Here is a 26369-nt window from a genome sequence, read left to right on the forward strand (position 1 = left end):
GAGATCTTCCTGGACTATTTGGATGAAATCTAAATGCGATCACATGTATCTCTATGAAAGACGGCAGAGGTGAAGCAATGGCAAGGTGGGGAGGAGCGGTCCTGGAAGATGCTCACCGTGAAAACTGGAAAAGTGCAGACAAAACTCAAAAAACACCAGCAACCAGTGGAAACTGGAAGGGAACAAGAACAAATTCTCTTCTAAAGTCTCAGAGGAAAAGGGGGGATTCACACCAGTGAGATGTGGGAAGCTTGGTTCTAAAAGGACATTCCAAGGACAAATTAGGAAAAGGTGATCAGGGATTTGCTATTAGATGACATAGGGAAGTAGTGCTCCTTGGGTTAGGTGTCAATCCCAGCAACACCAGGATTTCAGTCCAAGCGACAGAGGTGTCAGATTCTGACCTCCTGAACTGTACGAGTAGATCTCTATGGCCTCAAAGCCACGCGTCTGTGGTGTCTATTAGCAGAAGCTGTAGGAAAGTAATACATGTATCTGTGAGCGTTCACACATTTTTCTTACTCAAAACAAAAAAAAAGAAGAAGAAGAACTGAGGATGTGGCTCAGAGGTAGACTGACCCTGGATTCAATCCCAAGTATAAAAAATAAAATTGAATTGAAGTTGTGCTAAGGAGAAGCAGTATTATTTGTAACTTTTTTGAAAGAGAAGAAATAGCATGATGTAGTAAAAGACAGATATTACTATCAGACTGGTTGCCTAGATGATCTGATATTATACACAAAAGATAAAAATAATTATTTTCTTCTTTCTTATTTTTAAAATATCTTTATTTTTGATAAAGATTATATTTCTTTATATACAGACTGATGAACTACATACTGTATCAGTGATAAAATATGTAGAAAATAACTTTTCAGGAAGAAATGACAGGAAATAGCTCCAAGTGATGTGAAAAATGGCGCTTGTGTGCTTTCTGATTTTTTTTTTTCTTTAATATTGTGGCTTCCAAGTCATTCTTAATTTTGTAAACTGTATTTTTGTGACTTTCATCTCCTCCAAAAAAAATGTAACATAAGTTATCCAAATGTACTGCCATAATCAGAGTCTATTTTGGCAAAGAAAACTGTTGGCATGAAATAAGGACTGCAGTTCAGGAAAGTATGGGAACCCCTTCGAGTGATCTATGTTATTTTGTGGGAGCTTCTTTCCCTCCCTCACTTGGCTTTGGAATCACAATCTCACGTTGCAGATGACGGCTGGGTCCTCACACACTAAAAGAAGGCAGAGCGAAATACGTCTAATTTATAAGGAATTTTCACATTAATTTCCTTTTTCAATGGTACTGGATTTTGCAATGTGGATATACTGGTAAAAGGTTGGCACCCATGCACAAGAGTGAGCCAATAAAAATCTAGGAGCAGCTTGACAAGAAAAATTATCCACTCACCCTTTTTTAAGCCAACATTTTTTTTTCTAAGAAAGAGCACATATTTTAATCTGTTTATGTATGAAACAGAATTATAGGTAGGGAATTGGGAATGAAGGAACTGGAAGTGGAGTGAAGTTGTGGAAATATTTAAAGACAGTGGGTAATCCAACATATAATTGAATTTGGAATGGAAATTCACTCTTACATTTTCATATACATGTGTCTGATGTTCCCGTGATTCACAACACAGAATTCCAAATCCACATTTCAAGGGCGGCTACGTCTTGCGTCACTGGGGAAATGCCCACCTTGCTCCCCTTCCTGACTTCCCTCCACTTTCATTTCTATATTAGGAACGGATGGCCACCTTGGATCAGCAGGTGACTAGAGGACCCGAAGCCCGGGCTTCTCCTCTCCAGGTGGCATGGAGAGCAGGGGTTCTCCTCTTGCTCAGTGTAGACAACAGCCTGACTTGGATCAGTGCCCAGGGCTCTGCTTGATTTGGTACTCAGCAGGTCCTTAGAGACTGCCCCTAGGCAACTGAGAATCTATGTTCACTTGTGTTGTGACCCCATGTGAAGGACTCAGCATTTCAACTCATCTGGAATCTGCCTTCCACAAAGAGAATATTGCAAACTGACAGAAGCAAAATCTGCAAGTCCTTTTCAATTCTGCTCCCAGGTCTGAATATTTTCTATAAATAACCAGTCGAAGCTATCAGAAAATTAAACGAACTGCATGAAGCATGTGATACAATTAAATTGAATGGCTTACAGGGTTATTACTTGTTTGCGAATGTGAGGACTTAATTGTAAAAATATAAATTCTCCACTAATTAATATTTGGGTTGAGCATAATTCTAATAAAACATCGAAAATGAATCTTTCAGAATTTAATAAAGTTGTTTCAAATTCAAAGTTTATTTGAAAGGATATATTTCCAAATAATGAAGAAACATTACAAGGAACAAAGAGAACAGCAAAATTGGAAATAACTTCGTTGGTATGATGATGGTGGCGGTGATGATGCAGAGAAACAGGGATGGGAGGAATTGGAGCCCAGATTAGAAGGAACTTCACCCACAGGTAAAGACCCAGCGTGGGGCCAAGAGCAGCCTCAAATGCTTGCAAAGAAAAAAAGGTGCCTGTTACCTCCCCTGGGGTTCGTTGAGTGGCCACTGGGGAAAACGAAATCCAGATGGAACAAAATTTAAGAGTAAAATATTAAGAAAATGGAAGGGAGGGGTGCCGCAGTCTGGCTGGGCACAAAATAACTGAGCCACCACACAAGCCTTATAGATTCCAACAGCAACTCTTTATTCCCAAACTCTCACCGGCACTCTACACGCACGTTCTGGGGAAAATCCACTCCCTCCACCGGGCTCTGCGTACCAAATACTCTCTGAATCCCAAGAACTCAAGGAGTGGGTGCCTGAGGCAGCAGGATATGCCCTATTCCCAGCAGGATCCATCCTAAACCCGATCTGCCCTAATCCCTGAGCAAGGTCACCTTTCATGCAATGTCACTGCAAATGACCAGGGTCCAAGGCAAGCCCATTTCCACAATGGAGAGCCCTCCCTCTAAGCAAGGTTGGGTAGGCTGACAAGGAAATCGCCATGCGTCATTCCTACGTGGCTATGGCTCTCAGCAGAGGGGGACTCTGAATATTTGTGTAAGTTAAGCCTAAAAAATCTTTTCTAAGCCCAAAACAAAGACCACAAAGTAAAAAAAATGCATAATTATTATATAGGTATGTGGTATATATAATATGCAAAATGGAAGGTTCATACTGGGACAAATAGAAGCAAAATTTTAAAAAGTGAAGGGAAAAGAGGTTCAAAACACATGAAAACAGGCACCTTTCCTTGGTACTTAGGAACTTTCTTACAAGTCAACAGAGGGAGGTGCTGGACCCAGTTTTTTAAGAGGTACAAGGAGTCACTTCACAGGGGACACAGCGGAAGTGGCCATTCATCATTTGAAAAACTGATCAAACTTACAAATAATTAAATTCAAATAACAATAAGATATCATTTTTCAACTACCACAATTGGCAGCAGTTAAAAGATTAATAATCCCTGGTGTTGGCAAGAATGCGAGAAAACAAGCACTGCCACGTGCTGCTGGTGGGAGGATAAAAATGGGCTAATTTTTTGGAAGGAAAAACTGCGAAATCAATTAAAATGTTTAACGTCTGTATCTTTATAGCTAACCACGCTGCATCCAAGAATCATCTGACCAAGAAACACCAGCAGAACCCTGGCTCAGGCTAGTGCAGGCCCCAGTGCAGGTGCGGGGGCAGAGGAATTCACCAAGTTCTGGTTAACAAGCGTTTTGTTCCCGTTGGTTGGTGGGGACAAGCAGGTAGGCTAACGATGGCCTAGAATGAGAACTAGGAGGGTGGGCATCTGGCTTTGTCACAGGTAAAACAGGTACGGGGTCTCACCCGGGTCCTTTGGATACCTAACAGGAAACAACAGCTCCTCACGGTAAGTGGTTCCCAGAAAGCGAGGCTGCAGGTGTCTTAATCCTCTTTCTTTTCCAGAACCTCAGGGCTTGGTGAGGTCAAGATGGTCAGCCTCCTGCTGTCTGCCATGGCAGCTGTCCCCGGTGGGCCTCCTCCTCAGAGTCTCACTAGGTACCGTTTCCTTGCCTCATCTTCTGGGCCCTGAGCCAGGGAGCCCTTCCCTCTGCAGAGGGTCTCAGGTACCACCACGCCTGGGGGTTCCCTTCATTCCTTCATCCGACACCTGTCCTTTTCAGGGGACTAAAGCCTCACCACCGGTTCTGAGTGAATTCTGTTTCTACCTGTGGTCCTGGTGGTTTGCAATAGCTAGATACAAAATTGATGCTGCCTTCCTTTTTCTGACCTGAAGTTTCTTGGCAACGGGCCTACGGGTTCCAGGATAGGTAGAAGTTGTGCCAACAGAAGGAAGAGACAGAACCTGAAGTGCCCTCTTTATTCTGGGAAAGCCCTCAAAACGCATATCATGGTTGCTATGTTGTGAAATGGTTCCAATTACTTTATACTCAATATATGATCCGTAACCTTGAGTTCATGAGTTCATCACTATCGGAAAGCCTTATAAATCTTAAAAATAAATTTATATCATGCCCTCCTTCTCATGTGCAGAGAAACTGTGTAGCCTGTCTAACCAGCAGGGCACTCCGCCCATGCCTCCAAGCCCAGTTGCTAATATGGCCAATGTGGAAATAAACGGATTTGGAAATCCATCCTTAAGACCCTGGCCCCAAGGCTCACAATGTCATGGTGCCTCTAAACAATTCAACTTCAGACCTCAGGAACTGTGCCCCTTCGGTAGCTTCTCCAGCAGCCATCTTAGCAGGATGTTTTGGGTCAGGCGAGCTCAGGCATCGTATTCACTGTGGCAATAATAAGAGAAGAGCTCGTTAAATGATTTTTTAAATATTCCCTTCATTACATACCCAACATCACAGTTCAGCATCTGAGCGTAAAACATCCTGGCTGCAAGTAGCACAGGTCTTCAGGAGTGCCTGCACCCCAGGACTGGGGCCAGGGAGGGGAGACAGGAGTTCATCCTCACGTGTGATGAGTGGTACCTTTGGCTGCAATCAATTAAGATATGAGATGAAAGTGTGGGACTCACACACAATGGAACCCCAATGCCATTTACCCAACCATCAATCACACTTACAGAACTCTCCAGATAAGGTTTGCTGAGCGTTTTGTATTGACACAGCAGTTGTAAACCAACAGGAATGACCAATTCTTAGAGATAGGAAACAGCCAGACAACAAGGCCCTCGGAGACCTGACATGGTAGGCCAAGATCCTTCAGGAGCCCTGGCAAGGAGATAGGCAACAGATTCGGGCCTTGGGCCACGGCCTCTGAGGCTTCATGAAATCACTCTGGGAAAGCTTTGCATCCCAGGGTAAATAGACTCGCCTCTCTCCACTCATCCACAGTGTGTGTCACAGGGAACAGGAACGTTAGTAACAGTGATAGAAATCAAGTTGGCTGTGTTCTATATTTGTGGCAAAGAATTTCTGCTCTTCATCCTGGACTTTCATAATTAAAAACAAAGAAGAAAATTGTGTTTTCTTTCACACAAAGAGGAAACCCATCTGAAGTCAGAAAAGAGAGAAGCACAGTGTAGTGGGGGCTAGGCCTGTTCACTCCTCGAAGCTGCAGTAACCTTGAGACATAGGTCTCCTTGGACACCAGTGCTCAAGCGTCAGCATCCAAATCCAGAAATTTCCTCCTGATGAGGTCTGCAAATCCTTGACCTTCCCAAATCCCCTTGGTCATTGAAAACCAAGAAACTACTTGATCAAGTTGAAGTCACCGAAGAATTTTGTCACACTCATTTGGAGTGACATACAACTGGTTCCTCAAATACAGCACAGCAGACCCGAGCACCGGGCTCACGTGGATGGTTATGGACAGACACCGCGTGTCTGTAAACAGCCCCGTCATCGGAACACGGGCTTCTCAGTGATCCTTCCTGACGGAGGTCAGAGGATGAACTGCAGCATATGGGATCCATCATCATCCTGAAGCAACAGGCTGTGCTCCTTCAGAGCAGTAAACAAAACACTCCAACGCAGTCCCTTAAATCAACAACACTCCTTTATCTTGCTGTCCAATCTGGGGGCTGACAGGGCTCCCTCAGGCAGTGCTTGCTTCAGGTCATTCCCCCAAGGACAGCTAGGAGAGCCTGAGGCTTGGGCCACCTCCAAGCCCTTTGCTGTGTGGCAGGAGGGAGGACTCACACAGCCAGGGGCCCGGCAACTCCTTCAAGCCATGCAGGGTTCAGGAGTACTGGACTTCCTGCATGTGTCCCACAGCAAACTGGCTAAAGCCATCTAGCCATTGCTGGCTTGGCCTCCGGAGGTCATGGGCCTCATTGCCACAGAGCACCACTCAGGCCCGCTCAGATTGAAGCAGAGGAGTGTCAGGCACCCACTCACGGTGGCAGGTATTTCAGAAATGCGATGGACCTGTTTTTAGATCATCACCAAGGGGGCTGATACCACGACTGTTGCTCTTGAAAACTCCCATGAGAAAGAAAACAAAACCGCATGGTCTAGAGGAACAGATTGGTTCAAATGCCAAGATGGGGTCCTCGGCAGCCAGGCACCACAGAGGAAACTCACCCAAGACCCAGAGCCAGGACAAAAGAAGAGAGGCCACCCAGGCTCACACTCCCAGCCAGGCCCACTGAGCCCTGCATCAGCACCCAAGGGAAGAGAACGGTTTAGTCAGCCCACAATTCGTGCGTCAATTTTGCCCTAAATTATGTGTCATTTTTTTTCCAAGCATTTGCACATGATTTTGCTTTAAACACCATATGAAGCTCTGTGTAGTTCATCCCAGAGAATTCAGTTCTTCTCAACGAATCCTTTTGTTTTGCTTAGAGACCTCAAGTTAGAAGAAGCTAGATGGATATTACAACAAAATACCAGCTCAACTTCCATCACATCCTAGGGGCAGGTTAAAACCACAAAGTAGAGCCCCATCTGGAGAGAATGGGTTTAGCGGAACCATCTCCATGTGTGAATGTCACCTCTTTTGCCAGCCATACAATTTCAAGAAACAACTGGACTTGTGTGTGTTTTTTTAAAGGCCATAATGAGTATCCAAGACATCAAAACTACCATGGTGTAATTTCTTTCAGCTATTTAAGTTCAGCAATTACCTTCAAAAAAGTTATGATTCATAAATAGCCTCAATGAAGAAAGCTTAAGTATAATTCACAGCTATCCATTTGGGCATGATTTGAGATTGGACAAAACAATTTCTCTTAACTTCTGATTAAGTCAATCTGAGCGACTTGATAATTGTACAAGCTTATTTTGTGTAAAGCCAGGATGACTAATTAAAGTCTGAGAAAACTGACACTAGGTTGTTGAGGCCAGGTGAGTGGTGTTTTTCATTATAAGAGACTTTTTTCTGTATTAAATAATTAACTTGTCCAACACTCTCATTAACCATTACCACCTCATTTTATAGATGGAAGAGTGAAACTACTCAAATGGTTTGACATCAACCTGGCCAGAGAATGTCATTCACTTAGCAAAGATGGAAATGTATTCGATGATTTCTGGTCTTGGATTAGACCACATCTTAATACAAATGCATGAAGCGCGTATCATTTGAAAATTGTTCTGATGCGTTGAACTTAATGATCTAATCACACTTTTGTCATTATTATGAAGAACTAACACTTGTCAGGTAATGGAATTAAATTCAAATAGAAATGCTCATATATTTAATGGCTAATTTGGAAGAATAAGGTTTTAAAATTCAAAATTCATTTAACAAAGAACTATTGAGTAATTATGCTCATGAATATAGCAATTGAATCTGAGAAACACATAAGGGAGTTTTAAACATTGAAAATTTTAGGAGCACACATTCAAAAAAGCCATCTGTGTTAATACACCTGCCCACTATTTGGCTGGTTTCGATCCCAATTTTCCTTTTGGCTCTCATTATCTTTCAATGTCCTTCACCCCCAAATCTGTGCAGCCACCGAGCTCGGTAAGGACATCTGTCTCATCCGCCCCATTGTATTCAGTCAGCCTCCAGGAGCCTCTCCCCGGCAAGCCTCCTCTGTCCTGGCATTTCCTTGCTTGACAAGACAGAGGTTATTAAAAAGCTGCGCCTGTGGGTTCGTGGCGAGGGGTACGAGTGGATGAAGTGATGCCCTTTTTTGCGGATCACAAAAGGTCACGAGGAGGTGGCGGTGGAGACAGTCCTGCACTGGAGCTGACTCGCATCAGAGGCCTACAAGAGCCAGCAATTAAACTCCCAGAATTGTTGCAGACAGACTGTTACCATGGCTGGCTCGAATTCGGATACAAGGAAAATACCCACACCGTGGAAACCAGAACACGCTTCAATTCAGGGAAGGGAGATCACTTGTCACCAGCCACTGTGACTGGCAAGGCTCTACACTGAAGAAAGGAGTGTTGGCCATGTGGCATGTGTGGTTTACTTGCATAGAAAAACAGTCACACTTAATTCTAATGGCAACACCGCAAATAAAACACACTTTTTTTTCAGGGAAGCAAACCCAGAAGTAGAGAGGTAACTTTGCAGAATTTAGACGACCGCATGAAGCACTGTAAACTGTTAGCTAGTTTTCACCTTTACCTTGCTAACTTCCTGCCCGCACCATCCTCTCCCCAGGATGTTGGGATTGATGAAATCTTAAATGTTCTCTAGCCCATCCAGCCCTGGCTCAGTCTGCATTATAATAAGCCTCAAAGTGGTAGTAGTCCTCCTCTTTGGGGGCAGTTCTCAGGTAGAAAACTCACAACCTCAGGCCATTCATGATTCATAATTTGAAAGCTCTTATTCTTAGAAATGAGTTTTCTTATTCTGAATAAAAAGAAAATTCCCCCTTGCCCCCAACTGTTGGTTCTTGTTCCACCCATGAGGAGTTGGTAACTGCTGAGGTTTCCCCGGGAACAGAGTGAGACTGAAATGCACTTCTATCCCTTTTACATTTTGCAATCACATGTACACCCAGTTCATCCACCCACCCACCCACCCATCGTGCACACATCTGCCATCAGGTCAGCTAATCTGCAGTGGTTGCTAGACTATAATGCTGGACACACAAAGATGAATAAAGATGGTTTTCAGGCACTCAGAGTGGGGTCCTTGGAAAGCAGCAGCTGTACCAGGGAGCTTGTTGGAAATGCAAAGTCTCAGCCCCACCCAGAACCCAGGCCTATGAATCAGAATCAGCATTTTTTAAAAATATTTTTATTAGTTGTTGATGGACCTTTATATTATTTATTATATGCAGTGCTGAGAATTGAACTCAGTACCTCACACATGCTAGGCAAGCGCTATCACTGAGCACCAACCCCAGCCCCCAGAATCAGCATTTTAACGAGAACCACCAACGATTCGTCAGCACCTTAACTGTTGAGAAACCTTGGCCTCAATTAAAACATATACCTTACTTCTCTAAAGCAGAGTGCTTTCATTATTCTTCATTATTTATACTGTCATGAAGTGTTTCTCATCAACTCTTCGGAGTACCTACCTGAGCCTGTGCAGCTGGCTGTCTTGATCTGCACGGGTCTGTTTCTGTTTTGAAGGATTTCTAAAAGGTAACAGAGTTGAATCACAATCCTTTCCTCCTAAGTTCAGGTCATTTGTCAGAGTGCAGGACACATTTTAATGGCTCTAATGAAGAGCGTGCAAAGGGCAGATCCCACGGTGCTCTGCGGGGATGCTGGGGAGCCCTTGTTTGGGTTCCTCTGTAGCCTCGACTCACAGTGCATACTCCTAGGCCTCCTGAGCTTGTCCTGCAGGAAGTGGTGAGCAAAAAAGAGAGACTGTCCCTCCTTCCAGCCCAGTCAGCATGTGCCTGGGGCATCACAGGAGTGCCTGGAGGCAAGAGAGACCTTTTTTTTTTTATTCCTTCTTTCTCCTGGGAGTTGCAGATGCATTTATCTCATCCTTGAAGAAATGGCTTTTAACCTGGGAACTCATCCCTAAAGAGGTCAGAGTGTTTTCAATCTGCTATAGTTTCTTTAATCCTGAAATGAGGAAAAAGAAGTCCAGAAAATCAGTGTAACAGAAACACACTGCAAAGCAAGACCAGGTCTGTGATGCTATTTTAACCGTGGGGCCTTTGAGGATACTTTAAAAGCAGGGGATTGACTGAGCCTGTGAACCCTCGCCAGTCCCCCCACCCGGCTGCACATGCTCAAGCACACCTGGTTGCACGCTTCAACACACACACACACACACAGCACACCACCATACCAACAACACCCTCCACCCTTTCCTCTAAGAAGGCATTTTTGTTTCTAGGGCACATCTTATTTTTTTCAGTCTGATACACAATAGTTGGATTATTCACAGAAGGTGAAAACATCTACATTTTAACTTTACATATATTGCAAACCACCTTATTATTTGTATTTTCCTCTCTTGCAATTTTTCACTCCTTTTGATTCTGGAAGACAACAGAAACATTGTTTACTTGTAATAATACAATGTCATCAAGGTCTTGATCTTGCAATGTGTGTTATTTGCTAGGGCTGCCTTTAACACGATGCCATACGCTGAGTAGCTGATTTCTCATAGTTCTGGAGGCTGGAGTCCAAAATCGGGTGCCAGCAGGGTTGAAGTCCTCCAAGGCCTCTGTCCTTGGCTTGCAGAGGGCCACCTAGCTGCATGGCAGACTCCCTGGACACAGGCACATCCCTAGTCCATTTCTTCTAATCACACGGGTCCCTTTGGATTTGTGTGTACCCCAAGAGCCTCAATTAACTTAATCCCTCCCATTTCCAAATATGCTTACATTCTGAGATGCTGCATTTCTGAACTTCAAAATATAAATTTGGGGAGGACAAAACCAGCCATGAAACATGTGTCAGATGCTTTCCAAATGCTCCTGCAAATTCTCAACAGCTGTCTGAGGTGGACACAATGAGCACCCAAATCTCAGAGAAGGAAGCCGTGGCCCCAAGAGGCCAGGAACCAGCAGTTACCAGCTCACCGGTGATGGACGGGGCCAGAGACCGCGTGGGAGTTGCTGCTCTCAATCTCAGCACTGCACTAGCCTTGCTTTTTATTCAGGGCATCACCAAGTTTATAAATGACCATGCTGTATTTGTGCTGAGGAGAACAGCTCTATTTGCTCCTCTATCAAACAAATCCAGAATGCTGAGGGGTTTTTTGTGGCTTCTTGCCAGGTTTTACTGTTTCCTGTGTCCTCCCTCGTGTGGTCCAATCTTGCTATTGTCCATGTAGAAGTCTGCCCAGGGGAGGGCAGGCGCAGACCTCATGGCCCACTGCAGGCTGACGGAGGGTTGCTCTTCCATTCTCCACACCCAGTGGCCGTACCTGGTTACCTGAAATAGACCCCGGAGGCTGGGGCAGTGTTTACACACTGGAATTCAGCTAAGGGGACAAAGGAGGATTTCTTTGCACTTTTGAGAGTCCACTTTTTCAGCAGGCCCTCACCTCGACCCTTTGCCCTGGACCTGCCCCCTTAGAATTTGCTCATAACAAAGATCTAGTACCTACTTACGATGGAGGTACTATAATGCAAAAATTCTGTGAGAACTTTTTGTTTTTCTCTTTAGAAATCTTTTTTTTTTCCACCTCATCTGTTAGCAAAGTGTCTATTTATTCCTGGTGCTCACTGACAAATGATATGATATGTGCTTATCAAATGTTGTTGATAATAATAATATGTACAGGAAAACAAAGGTTATGAGTTTCTCACATAAAAACATACATGTTGCACAAGAGAATGTACAAAAAAATGAGAAACGAAGTCAAAGAATAACTTTTACTTAACATTATGTCACTAAATATAGTACTAAGTCAATGATAACAGTTAAAATTACTAATACCAAATTGATATCTCAAGTTAGTATAGTGACTGCCTTCAGATTTTGACACCACAGATATTAACTGCTCTATTAATTAGGTGCCACTGACGTTCTCCGGGGTAACTATGTGTTATCAGAGGAGGAAGCTACACCTGTCACCCAGGAGTGCATTCTGGGAGGGCACTGGACAGCAGGCCCCCACGGCTCTGTCCAGCATGATGGGCTGTGGTTTTCATCACCTTGTAAACGGTGCGTCCTTCCCTGTCGTCACAGGAGTCCTCGCACCTCTCACCCTGTCAATCTCCAGCTCCATGTTACCCAGGGGACTTTGAAAAGCTACAGTGGCTGCTGCTTCTAGCCACTGCCTGCACACAAACTGTCCACCAGCCCTGCCCTGTGAGCCCCAAACCCCGCCAGTCTTTCTTGGTACCCGCTTGATTCAAAAGTTAAGTACTCACTTAAGCCATCCCTGTAATGACTCTGCCTAAAATAGTAACTGACTTCCAACTTTGTAACAAAAAAAGGACGGAATCCCACTCCTCTGCTGCCCTGGATCAGATTCCTTAGAAACCTCCCAGATGGCCAGGCCCTTCCAACTTGATGAAGGAGGGTGGGCAGCAAAGAAGCTTCTCTGGAACCTTCAAATGGTTACTCTAACTCGCATCTGTCACCGATGACCTACTGTGTGCTGGATCCTGCCTGAGGACCATATTACATTATCTCACTTGGTCATCAACACAACCCCAAGGGGCAGATGTTAACTGCGTCTGGTGGAGGAAGAAACCGAAGCTCGACAAAATTAACAGGTTTGCTTAAAGCTTCCTCCCAGATGGCAGCAAGGCCAGAACTGCATCCTACGGCTGATTCCTCCCTCCATCACACAGGCCGATCCTGGGTTCGGTGGTGGAATTCGATAACCGGAAGGGAGCTGGAAGGTCATGAGGCACAAGGTATTGGGTGTCCAGGGAAATCAGAAGTTTAGAGGTTAAAAATCCCTGCAGATATTATGAAATTAATCTCTTTCCTTGCACCTTTGAAGAGACAGGAGGTTCCTGCTCAGTCACTGCCCCACTGTGACACTCGGTGGAGGCCTGCCCTCTACTCCTTTTACCCATTTGTAAACAAGACTCGTTCCTACCCCCAACCTGCTTCATGGGTGGTGCAGATGAAGTCTATAATGTCTGCAAAACGCTTTGAGCACATCAAAGACAGCACTGTATAAATACTGTATTATTATACACATTCCCATAGGAAGCATCTCCAGGGCCCTTTGATCCATAAATATTTCATTGACTCAGCCCAGCCAAAGCCATTTAGACTTGGAGGCATCCTAAGGTAATTGACCACAGAAAGAGTTCAAAAAGTGATGCCTTCTGCATCATTCCTCAGTTCTCTTCTTAACCCGGTTATTCTAACTTGTTCATTTTTAATAATTTAATGTCATTTTTTTACATTGGGAAGTTTCTGATTAAGCATGTATCTGCATGTTATTCCTGGTTCCAAACTATGAGAAGAGAATAGCACAGTGCTCACACATAAGAAAGAGAGGACTCCTTTTAAAAAAGAATAAAAAATTCTTAAAATATTCAGGTCTCACCCCTCAAAGATGACATTCACACTTGATGGACCTATTTTTTCTGCTTTTCTGAATTATTAGATTTAACTTCATTCCATTTTTAAGAGAGAAGCAACAAACAGATTTATTTACATCATTTGCAGAAGGAATAAATTTAAGTACACAATTTCCCAGGAGTCAACTTCACTGTTACTTTCTTTATCTCATTTTGGGGATGACTTAATTTATTAGAAAAATATAAAATGTGTTCTACTTAATCCAAACTAACTTTATTTATTATGAGTCCAGACAAGTTCTCCATCCTCAAATTCAGGCGGATTCCTGGGGCAACAGGCAGAGATGACATTTTTTAGAGATAAGCTTATAAACTTCAGCCAAGAAAGACTAAATTTTAATGAACATATTTAAATGTAAAATATTTGTGAAAACTACTAGATATTAGGGAAATGTTCAAAAGTCTGAAATAACAATATAATAATGGGTCAGAAACATTTTAACAAATAAAAATTTCTGCAATCCCAGGAAAAAGTGTAACTGAAATTTGCAATTAGTTGGGTTCATTGTTTAGTCTCAATCATTTTTCTGGCTTCTCTTCTGCTGACTCAAAAAAAAAAAAAGAAAGAAAGAGAGAAAAGAAAAGAAAAACAAGGAAGAGGAAGGATGAGTTATCATTCACCCAAAGGTTTCCTGGTGGGAGTGGAACGCCCACTCTCGTTGGTTCCACTCCCGTTGTCGCAGATGTGGACGGACGCCTGTAAAGAAACGTGAATCATCACGATCATTTAAAAAAAAGAAAAGGGAGAAGCGCACACAAGCATGTATTTGCCCATGGTGCCCTACAGGAACAACACAGCCATCAAAAATACAGAATTCCTTTCATCTTCACTGCCTGAAACATGTAAAAAGTTCTAAAAGAACATTTTATTATTAACAAACTTGTCCTCTTTGGTCACCTGTTCGGTCTTTGCAGTAACCACTCTCCTTGATCCCCAGCCAGGGTGCCCTGTTTGTCTAATAAGAAATTAGTTACACTTTTGCTCTTCAATATGCCTCCACATTTGTTACTACCAAGAGGTTTATGATCAAACCAATGATAACATTTGAGGACACGGATGAAATTTCACATTTAACTCCCAAGCCACTCAGAATCAAATGTATGAATTTAATAATACCCTGTAGTCCTGTGAAATATTGCTTCATCCAGGATGTAGAAACGCTGTCTCGTGTTCTCACAGTTCCCATCTTGGACCTTGGCCAGTACAAAGAAAAGTCATATGTTCACCAAGCCTTGCTCGGCGTATGCCACATACATCCAACCTGCCATTTTCATCAGTCCTAAAACACATCTATTTGCTATGCCAATAATGATGCAGCATCTACTAACTGTCAGGCAAGGCTCATAGTGATGGAGATAAAATATAAAGCATGGAGCTTCTTTATGATGGGGGCACTAATCATTAGCAAATAAACAAATAACTGCACATTGGTTTGGATATGGTTTTTATCTTCCAAAATCCATGTTGAAAGTTGGCCCCCAATGTAACATTGTTGTAAGGTGATTGCTATGAGGTGCTTGGGCCAGGGAGGTTCTGAGTCATGAAGGCCATGATTCATGGCCCTGGAGGTCTGGGTGAGCTCTTGCAGGAGTGGCTTCTCACTCTCCAGGGATGCGGGAGTAGATCCACAGCCCTCAGAGAGGGCTGCCACAAAGCAAGGTGGTCCTCATGTTCTGTCCTTTGCTTTTCCTCCACATTACAACACAGCACTTGGCCCTTACTGGATCTTAGACTTCCAGCCTCCAGAAACACAAGCCAAATAAACTTCTGCTCCTTAATAAGTTGTCCTTTATCAGGTGTTCTGCTACAGCAACAGAAACCGACCAAGATATGATACGGAGTCACAGAGTCGGGTCAGTTATGAAGTAACGAGACATGCTCAGTAGGTATCTGTGTCTGGGGGCTGAGGAAGGGGTAAGGAAGTCTCCCCAAGTAGGTGACCTTTCAGCAGTGATTTGATGAGCAGAAGGTGCGGGCCATGCAGAGACCTGTAGGAAGAATCTTCCATGTCTAGGAATAGCAGGAATCCCACAGAGCCTCTCAGAGCCTGAGGATAAACGGAGGGGAGGAGCAAGGAGATCAAGAAGAGATCAAGAGATGGTTCAAGAAGGCAGCTGGAGCACTCCAGCAGCCAGGGCAGAGTTGCAGTGGAAACTGGAAGCTCATTCGTCAGGGTCCTTGGTCAAACAGACACCAAGAGGGGATTAAAGGGGCAAGGACATCCTTATAGAGGGGCCTGTGTGGAGGGCCATGGGTGGAAGTCAGGAAAGGCTGGGGAGCAGTGGGGCTGTTATGCAAGACTGACCCCAGCCAAGGGCCCAGCAGAAACATCCCATAGGGCCACGCAGTCCAAGATGAGGGCAGCAAAATCTGCTGGAGCCCTGGAGCCCAAGTCTGCAACCAGGGACCTCAGTTCCCAGAGGTGAGCTCTGACACCAGCTCTGCCCCATTCAACCATTAGTGTGGAGCAGGCTTTGAGAGCCGGCCTCGGCCTCGTGCAGACACAGCCTGGACTTCAAAGCCCAGCTGGATAGTGCCCTACTGCACTTTTTTGTAAGAACATATTTTTCTTTTCTTACATAATCATTAAAATTTCTAGGGCTGGGGGTGTAGCCCAGTGGTAGACCTTGTGCTTAACAGGTCATATAGCATAGGACCTGGGTTCAAGGTCCAGTCCTCAGCACACACACACAAAACACACACAACACACACACACACACACACACATTTCCAGAAGCACAGATAAATAGGTAGCAGTGGTTACCTACAAAGAGATTGAACTGCGTGCGTGAAATAAGATGTACAAGAAAGATATTCATCATTTACCAATACACAAAATAAATTTCAAGTGACTAAGTAAAAATATTTTGACAGTGTGCCAGGCATGGTGGTGCACACCTGTAATCCCAGATACTTGGGAGACAGAGACAGGACGATTACGAGTTTGAGGCCAGCCTGGGAAATCTAGTGAGAACCTTTGTCAAAATAAAAGGGGGCTAAGGTTTAGTTCTTTAGAAGAGAACTTGCCGAGCATGAGCAAGATCCTGCTTTAATCCTCAGTACAGGGGGAAAACATTTTTAAAGTTATTTTGAAAGAAAAGAAAAAGGAAGGCCTGAATGAGGCATATTAGCCTTGGGTAATGATTTTTTTGTTTTGTTTTGTTTTTTTATCACTGAGGATTGAACCAGGGGTGCTTAACCACTGAGCACATCCCCAGCCCTTTTTATGTTTTATTCCAAGTCAGAGTCTCACTAAGTTGCGTAGGACCTTGCTAAATTGCAAAGACTAGCTTTGAACTTGTGAGAACCTGTGTCACCTCCTGAGCCACTGGTATCACAGGCATAAGTCACCAGACCCAGTGACTTGGGTATTAATTGAGAGGATCAACGGAGACAAAAACAAGTGGAGGAACAAATAAGAACAGAGGGTGGTGGTGCACACAGTCAGCCTGACATTCTCACAGAGCTGTGAGCAGACCAGGGCGGAGCTCTAGAGCTAGGGTCTCCATCATGAGCGTACAGCAGGTGCCTGGTGCCTCTGGGAGTATGCACTCTCACAGGCAGAGAAGGTAGGCACTCCCACAGTATAGATCCTACAGAGGAAGAGGAAGGGGAGCTGTGAAAGAGCACGCTGGACACCAGGTTTTGAGAAGGAAAATCTGCTCCACCCAGTCCGAGTTATCAAATGAGAGTACCAAAAACTGATCTCTAGATGGGGCTTCGTATTCCTGAGTGATTTTAACCAGAACTATCTTAGAGAAGGGGGCAGGGACTAAACTTGGTAAAAATGAATTTATGAAAGGGTAAATGGGAGGTGGGGTTTGGTGACAGTGAGTGGCTAGCACGGAGCTGTCTCTACAGGGACAGAAGCTGAAAAAGAGCTGTGTGTTTGAAGGTGACACCACAGGCTGTGTGCTGCCAGAAATAATACTGTGGAGAGGAACAGTGTTTGCAATCAACTGGAATTCCCAGTTTAAACTCAGATACCTCCATGATGTTGCTGCCTAAAACCGCTTCTGGAATTTATGTGCACCTAGACATTACATGAAAGAAATATTCTGCTCTGGATTTAATTATAATTTTGCTATGGCCTAAAACAACACAACCTCAACATTCTTCAAAATTGATGATTTTGTGCAGAAGCAGCTATTAATTTGCAAATTCTCAATTTAATTAAGTTCATTACTACTATTTCAGTAATATGAGATTCATTTGCTTTTAATAAATTTCAATGTTTTTCTTTCTTGGATGACCTTTTAGAATACACCTTCTAATCTACACTGCGGTCACACTGGATCCATAATAGCTGTCAAAATCCTTTACCTAAAGCCAAAGTTATTCATTTTAGTATAGTATCTATAGTATTCATTCAAAAATCATATTTCATGAGAAGAATAAAAAAAAAGTAAAAAAAAAAGAGGAAAACACAATGTCCTCCAGGAGGAATTTGATAAACTGAAAATGGGAGTTAAAATATATATATGCATAAATTGCTAAAATCTGTTATGTGTTAAGCTCCGTAAAAGATGCACAACCCCCTACAGGGACTTGGGGGCAGGAGACATTGATTTCCACCCCACGTGACAGCAAAAGATGTGTCAGGAAAGGTCCGGAGGAAACCCACTGCTTCTGGGGTACTTCCTGAGGGGACTCCCAGGAGGGACAACTTCAGAGGGACCTCTGTCAATAGGGATTTGGGAAACCACAACAAGGCCACCTGGAGCTAGTCTCAGCAGGAGCTGTTGCCACCCTAAGGTCAAAGGGCCAAGTGAAGACAGCAGTAACCAGTCTGCAGGGGGCAGGAGAGGAAGGAGCCCCCCATGGAGCAGCAGCAGGCCCCTGTCAGAGAAGACAGGCAGTGGGTTCCCTCACAGCAGGAGCCCAGGGCTCAGTTCCCCACTTCCCTCTCCCTGCCTACCTCCGAGTTCCTGCCTGGGGCCTCCCGCCCACCGCCTAGGCAACCAAAGCCTGGGAACCTTCCAAAGAGGCCCCTGAGCTCTGCATCCTGAGGCACTGAGAAGGGTGGAGGGGGCCAATGGAGGCCTGAACCAAAGGTTTAAGGAAGGAGACAGCTGGAGGGCTGAGATCCGAGAGGCAGGGGAGAGGTGTGCTCTCGGGCTAAGTCACCCTTCAGCTCTGGATGCAGGCAGGGTTGGAGGTAGGAAGCAGGTGGGAGAAATATTTCATTTTTTGAGGACTGGGGCAGGACAAGGCACAATGCCCTCGGGTTTGAGTTCAGTTTTGCAGAAAATGAAGAATCACTAAAAGTAACTTTTGTCTGTCAGTGAGGCAAAGAGAAAAGCGGATCCCAAGAGGTAACGGGGACTGAGAGCACAGAGAATGTGTCCAGGAACGTGCTGAGGCTCAGACAATTGTACTTCTGTGTCTGATGTTCTCCATAGAATAATCTAATTAAAATCACTTTTATCTGGGCAGCAATCTAAGTGAATTTTCCAGAAAACAGGAGACTCTGCCCCAATCAGAACATTTCCATTAACGTCAGCATGGTGAATAAGAGGACTTCAGAGGAAATAAAATGATTGCTCTCTTGGCAATGACGAGAGGCACTATGGAACTTGACCAGGTTCTGAACCTACATTTTCATGCTTTAGAAAAAGGTGCCACCACCCTGGGAAAGAGTTTGTTGAGCTGTTAAAAAATATAAACACGGGGCTGGGGATGTGGCTCAAGCGGTAGCGCGCTCGCCTGGCATGCATGCGGCCCGGGTTCGATCCTCAGCACCACATACCAACAAAGATGTTGTGTCTGCCGAAAACTAAAAAATAAATATTAAAAGTCTCTCTCTCTCTCTCCTCTCTCCTCTCTCACTCTCTCTTTAAAAAATATATATATATAAACACAAATACCCACGTGACACAGCACTTGCCCTCCAAGGTCCTGATCCAAAAGCACTGAAAGCAGGGACTCCAGCAGGTTCTTGTGCATCCATATTCAAGACGGTGTCACTCAAAGAGCCGGAAGACACGTCGATGAACAACACCTAGTATGCACACACAGCGGGGCATTGTTCAGTTATAAAGAAATGCAATTTGACATGTGTAAAACATGATAGATTTGAAAACATGCTGAGTGTCTCATTCCACTGATATGAGCTTCCTGGAACAGGCCAATTCATAGTCAGGAAGTAAAATGGAAGCTAGCAGAGTTGGGGAAGGCAGGAAGAGGGAAATTCCTGCTTCATGCGGAGAGCTTCTGCTGGGGATGATGAAAAAGTTTGGGATAGTGGTAGAGATGACGGTTACCGGACATTGGTGCATGTATCTAACGCCACTGAATTTACAGTTCCAAACAACTGAAATGACAAATATGCTATTTATATTTCTCCGCAATCTTTTCAAAAAGTCAACTTCTGACGCATGCAACAGCCAAGCATGTGCCATCTATGTCGAGAAAAAGGTTCCCGGCGTGACAGGTTCACACTTAATTTTATGACATTCTTTGAGCTGTCATCCCCTACGACCGAAGCACGCAGCAGGCCCAATCATCCACCGTCCCCGTGGAACTTTCTGGAGCTCCACTAATAAAGCTCTGTGGGGGGGCACACGCACACACTGGGGACACGTCCTCCTTCCCTTTGCTAGAGCTCTTCTGAGAGACCAATTCACATGGAAGTAAAGACCCAGTTGTACAAACTGTGGTGATTTTACAAGCCATACACTGTCTGAGCTTCCGTGGAGGAAATACTGTGATTTTACCGTTATACAAAAAAAGACAAACGGGCCTCATTCTAATGCAAATTGGTCATTCCAAGCCATTCACCAGGGGAAGACTTCTTGAATAGTGCAAAAGTTGAGTTGTTCATAGGGTTTGTTTAATTAGGGTTTTTTGTTTTGCTTTTTTTTTTTTTTTTTGGCAGAGGGGGGACTCTGTTTTACTCTCATCAGAATGAAAAATAAGAGGAAAAAGGAGGAAGAAACCAGTGGTGCAGTTCAGAGCTTTTTGTAATTTCTGTCCTGCATGACAAGTCCCGGGAGGCACTCATCCAAGATGAGGGAGAAGGGAGCACGGGGAAATGACGGTCCCCGAGTCAGAAGGCAGTGGTGACTCCCCCAGTCAGCAGAGCCCCTCTTAACAGCACAGTCCCCGCTCAGCCCGCATCAGCACCTCTCCCCACCCCACAGCAAGCTGCCTTCTCAACTACTGAAAGAAGACCCCTTAGAACTTGCACATCAAAGAAAAAGAGTAAAATATGAACAGTCCACGCAGGCCCAAATTAGGCCACCTCCTCTACTAGTAAGTCATGTGTCTTCAAAAATGACTTCAGATGCACTTTTTCCATTTTTTTATTCAGATAAATGAAAAGCAAAAATAATTTTAATATTTTTCAGCGGCCTGAATGATGAAAGTTTGCTTATACGGAATACACCATGGGTCTCCACTGAGAAATGGGTGACGCTTTCAAAAAATGCTAGTGACGCTCGAATTTCCTTTTGAAAGAATGGTGCTTTTAAGATATTTATAAACATAAATTTTTCTAACTATTTCACATTTTACTGCCATTCACGGTAAAACAAATCTAAGCAGGTTAATAATGATCCTCTAGAACAATATCTATGACAAATTTTCTATGACATCGTAATGGAAAACTTTAAGATTGCTTCTTAGAAAGTGTTACCTTGTCATATACAACCACCCATTTCTGGTCATGAAGTCTGGCAACTTTGCCTCTGGTTTTAAAACAGGCCTTGACAATAAAGACCCTTGGGGTCACGGTGGGTTTCCTCTCATGTCCAGTCTCCACGCACAGAAGACCTCAAGGAGCATCTCCTGCTGGTGGGAAAAGCCATGAACGTTTTGGAGATGGTGCCCATCGTGGAATTCAAGGACCTCCACGTGCCAAGAACCCCGGAGGCCTCCGGCTGCCCTGTGAATTCTGCCTTCCGTCTAGGAGATCCCACTTGGGGCTCCTAGATCCACAGACACGACGAGGCAGGAGCATCACGAAATTCCCATTCCTGAACTGCGTGTCGAGAGAAGTCTAAAGACTGACGGCCCACGTGACACTAAAATGTGCTCTTCTAAGTGTGACGTTTCTAGAGTTTTCTGCGGTGAGTCCTCTCCCATCTCCTGGACGGTGTGGCCCTATGTCATCACTGGGCTCTTGTGAACTATGGGCCACAAGCGAGGGTAAGAGGAGATGCTAGGGGCTGCCCTAGGGGCTACAAATGCAGCCTCTTTCAAGTAGCAAAACTTTGGCCTTTTGGATACAATGGAATCAAAAAATGTACACGCAAAGATGTTTTTTTTCAAGGAAAACAGTACAGATTTTTTTAATACCTCAGATCAAATTAAAACTTATGGATAATGATTAAAATACACAAAACAGATCATCACTTGGCCTAGCAAAAGTAAGTTTTTCATTCACATTCCTCTGTGGTTTTCCACTGGGGACATGGAGTGGGTAATGGTGTCTGGGTATAGAGGCAATCACCACCTTCCAGGCACACTGGAAATAACAACTGATCCCAAATGGGATTGAAATCTAGTATGTTTTCATTACTTCCCTTATCAGTTCTATTTATAGGTGAGGATTTTGCTATTTTGTGTTCTGGACTAAATGTGGTAAGTCACCTCCATAATTTCAATTTTCCACAGTTACACACTATTCATATGAGAAGTTCATGACTTGTTAACATTGGCAAGTTGAGAGAACAGTTTTGATCAAGACTTGATGTTCTTCCCTCTACTTCCTAAATATGTATATATACACATATTTAATACATGTAATATATACATTTACATGTAAACATTTATTACACACTGTAATTATTTCTCAAAGCTTTCATTAACTTTGATAGTAAATACATACATAAATTTTAGAAGTACAGACTTTTTTATAATGTATATTTGCTGCCCATGTTTTAACATAAGGTAGATACAGCCTCAAATATGCCTTGATGTTTTATTAATACATTGGAAATGTTACTTTTCAATATATCTACTATTTGTTTTCTCAAAATTACCTAAAATTATTTTATAGTTCATTAAATAATCTATAATGCTTATGCATTTGTTATTTATAGGAAATAAAATAGAATCATGTTATGTCAACATCTTATTTAAAGCTAGGATTTTGAATCTCTTTTGAAAGTACTATACAATGCCCATTTCAAATTTTCCTGTTTATGAATATTACCCATAGATATCAACATAAAAAGCCATAAAACAAATTATACCCATTTTCTATTATGTCCCTGAAATATTTTATATGATTACTGTTAGTAAAAATATCATCAACATGAATACAAAGACACAAGAAGAAATGTTCCTTTCACTTTCTGGTGCTGTAAGAATCACCACATTCTTTTTTTGTCTCCCCAGTTAAGCTGAAATAGTGTCCTTCACTTCAACTAAAATGGACTTTCCCCTAAAGGATAGGTTCAGATTTTGAAACACGAATTGATCTTCTTGGTGAGAAAAACCCACACCCATCACCACACTCTCAACAAACTAATTGTTGAGAAATCTTGAAAACTGATTTTTTTTTCCTTCCATTTGACCTTGCCTGAACCCTCTTATTCTTCTCTGAAACACCCAGTCACTGTTGAGATTTTAAATGCCCTTCAGGCCGCATCCCAGCCCATCTCCAGGACTAATTCTGTAATTTTGCTCCAGGGCTGAGAAGCAGGGTAGATTTCTGCCCTGCCTCGTCGGAACCTGTCTTAACTGAGCTGGTAGCATCCTGAGCTTTAGCCTGAGAGCCCGGAGGGAATGTTCTCTCTAAACTCATCATTGGAGCTGGACTCTCTAAAGTCTATTTAAAAAAAAAAAAAAAAAAAAAACCTTCACAAAATAAGAAGAAACTTAACGGTGGCTCAAAGCAGAACTAAGCCAAGCTTCTCAGACTCTTCACCCTTTATGATGGATACATATTTATAACTCTGTTTTACCCAAAATATGTCAAGAACTGGAAAATCTTATCAGTGAGGCGGCTATCGACCTTCACGGGACATTTGAAACATGCACACCCAGTGCTGACAGGGGATTATTCAGGATGTGGAGGTGAGGAAGATGAATAGGACATGACAGACGGAGGAAGCCCCGCCACTCGCGCTTGTCTTCATTTGTTACACTGTCCCCGGTGCCCGAGGTCGTACCTTCCAGTCCACCACAGGCCTAGACCTCCAGAGAGGTGGAAGGCAGCCACATTTTCACAGCCCAGGGGCAAGTCTTCAATCTCTCTCTTAGTCCAGCTTGGAATTAAAAAAAAAAAAAATAGTGAAGAAGAAACACGCTCACACTTGAGCAGGGTCTCTCCACATCTGGGCAAGCCTGCAGCTGGTGCTGGTGAGGGCGAGTCGCCTCCTCCAGGTCTGTGCACTGCTGTTTGCAGTCTGAAGCACTGAGAAGCCTGGAGAGATTTTCGGTGAGGTTCACGTGACCTGTGATTCCCATCTCTGAGTCAGACCCAGGGTCTTCTGCTCTAACATGTACGGTACCTCCCAAGTTTCCCCATTCACGAAAAATAAGGGATTTTTTTTTTTAATTCCCTGAGGTTAGAAAGGGGGCCAGGGGCCTGAGTGACTGGGGGCCAGGTCCACTCTACCCCTCTTACACCATCTGGGCCTTGTGAATGTGTTACCTGTTCCAAACTCACCATCTCCATGTGCTGTCTCCTGGCCCCTAGGGCTTCTGAAAGAAAATCTCTCCAGTGGGGTCCCAGCACCTTCATTTTAACAAGCTCCCAGGGCAAGTGTGAGGTGCATGCCAATGAACAAGAATGTCCTGCAGAAGGTAAACACAGAGGCCCACATCAAGGCAGTCAGGTCAAAGAAAGAATGCTGAGAAACTACCTGCTTCCCAGGGGGCCTCCTCAGCCACCTGCTCTGGAGCCTGAAATTCTGCTGTTAGGCACCTGCCCTGGGGCGTCCCTGTAGAGACGAGGTGGGTGGAAAGGCCGCACCCCCTCCTGGGCTCCAGTCACACAGAGTCCTCCTGGAGAGCAGGCTGGCAAGGCCTCCAGGACGCCATCCCTCCCGCCCAGCACCACTGGTTTGGATGCCTCACACTTGGCTGGAATGGTTTCCTGAGTCACCCATGATCACTCAGAAGGTCCACACACAGGCCTCTTCTCACTCCTGGGCCTGTTGACTCCATCCTTCTCGAAACTCCTGTCCCAGGAATTATGCGACACTGTGCTGTCCTGAAGGCCTTCAACGTGTGCTCCTTCATGTCCCCAGAACTCTCTGCCTCGTTGCAGAGTGACAAGGCATTCTCAGGGCCTCCTCTCTGCCACCTGTCTGGCCACCTCTGTGCAGGCATCTCCCAGCCAGGATCCTCCGCCTGAGCTCCGCTCCACCCATGAGCATTCCTCCTTCCATATCCACGGCTCCCAGCAGGATGAGTCCCTGGTTCTGGCCCTGGCACCACCAGCCTTGCAGACATTCTCCTGAATTCTCCCTCGACCCCTCCCCTCTCCCTCTCATCCTGCTCCAAATACATCCGGTGTAGAGGGCCGCGAATCCAATCAAGATGGCGCCTGCAGTTTGCCAGGAGGAGTGGTTTGTGAGGCAAGGCCACCGAGCCATTAAGATGATGAGGATTCCTCATTGGCTGCGTGTGATCAGTTGGGTATATATACCTCTGCTGTTCCGTCATAAAGCAGTTCCCGCTTCAACCTTCAAGTTGCTTGTCACCTCCTGGTTATTTTGCCCAGCCGGACTGCGGCAAACCTGTATCTGGGCCCTTACCCTCAGCAAAGTCTTTCCAAAAAAGTTCCCTCTTGCATTCCCAGTCCCCACGATGAGAGCAGCCATCTTACCTGCAGCCTCACTGCTGCAGTCATTGCCTGTACTTCACTGGTCTCCAGGATTCCCAAGAGCATTTTCCTGAGAACATTCTGTCTTGTGTGTTCTTTGCTTTTGTTTGCTGGTGTTGGGTAACATCTTAGAACACCAGCCACAAGCCAGGCACTTGTCCGAATATCTTATAGACATGGACACATTTAATACCCACAGCAGCCAGACTTGAGGGAGGAAGGAACTGACATGCCTGAAAGTTAAAAGACTCGGCTCAGATCCCATGACCGGTAGAGATGCATCTAGGCAGGTTCATCCAGAGTCCCGCTCTCAGGAAACTCGCTGTGTTCTGCATTGGTTTAGTGTTCGTCAGCACAGGTTCAACCCAAACACTTCATGAGCATACATTTTTTATGTTCCTCACTAAATATTGAAGTTTTTGAAAACCTGTCATCAAGCTGCAAAAGCTGAAACGTGACCTCAACTCTTCCTCCTTTTGCAGCCATCTTCCCGTCGCCTTCTTCCACACAGGCTAAACCATCTGAGCAAGTAATAATCCCAATTATTTGCTGGTTTTGAAGCTGTCATTCAGACTTCTTCTCTAGTTTAAGCTTTTTTCTCTACCTACTAAAGTTTTAGCAAAAGTCTGTCCACAGCCTAAAACTTTGACAGATACAGGAAGAAGCACAATTCAAACCAGAGGCGACAGAGAGACGCTACCCTTCTCCTCTCACCCACAAACCTACACACCAGAGACGTTCCTATGAAGCAATGGCTTGCATGACCCTGGACGTCAGACAGCAGGGGCTGACGCTGCCGGAGGAGGCCAGTAGGACCATGTGGCTTATCCAGGAGGAAGTTTCCAGGCTGAGCCACAGGGAGAAGAGCCAACCTAGGCAGGGCCTGGCAGTCTCTGTGGGTTAAGGAGGCAGAACTAGAAGCCCTTGGAGACGCCACAGGAGCAAGAGTTTGCAGGATTGTGGGACGACGTCAGGAGTCCTAATAAAGTGCAGCTGGAGTCCCCACGGAAAGAGGGAAGGAGAAGGAGGATGAAAAGTAAGGAAGAAGCAATGACCCACACACAGCCTTTAAGATCTGATGAAATCCACACGCCCACATGTCCAAGCACGCGCCAAGCAAAGGAAACACAAAAAATAAAACCCTACCAGGTTATGTCCTAATCAAATTGCTCAAAATCAGTGACAAAAAAAAAAAAGACATTTCTACAAGAATC

The 26369-nt window shown here is 44.4% G+C and overlaps 1 long non-coding RNA gene across 1 annotated transcript in view; it reads right to left on the reverse strand.

The window, feature by feature from the left end:
* Nucleotides 1–2292: 2292 nt before the first annotated feature.
* Nucleotides 2293–26369, reverse strand: part of LOC144365213 (uncharacterized) — a 33632-nt gene continuing 9555 nt past the window's right edge. Inside the window, exons 2-3 of the long non-coding RNA XR_013423516.1 lie at nucleotides 19248–19377; nucleotides 2293–4775 (exon numbers count right to left, since the gene is read on the reverse strand). This is a non-coding gene — a long non-coding RNA (uncharacterized LOC144365213). The remainder of the gene's footprint in view (nucleotides 4776–19247; nucleotides 19378–26369) is intronic.

The sequence above is a fragment of the Ictidomys tridecemlineatus genome, chromosome 6 (assembly GCF_052094955.1).
Source record: "Ictidomys tridecemlineatus isolate mIctTri1 chromosome 6, mIctTri1.hap1, whole genome shotgun sequence".
In the NCBI taxonomy this organism is placed as follows: domain Eukaryota; kingdom Metazoa; phylum Chordata; class Mammalia; order Rodentia; family Sciuridae; genus Ictidomys; species Ictidomys tridecemlineatus.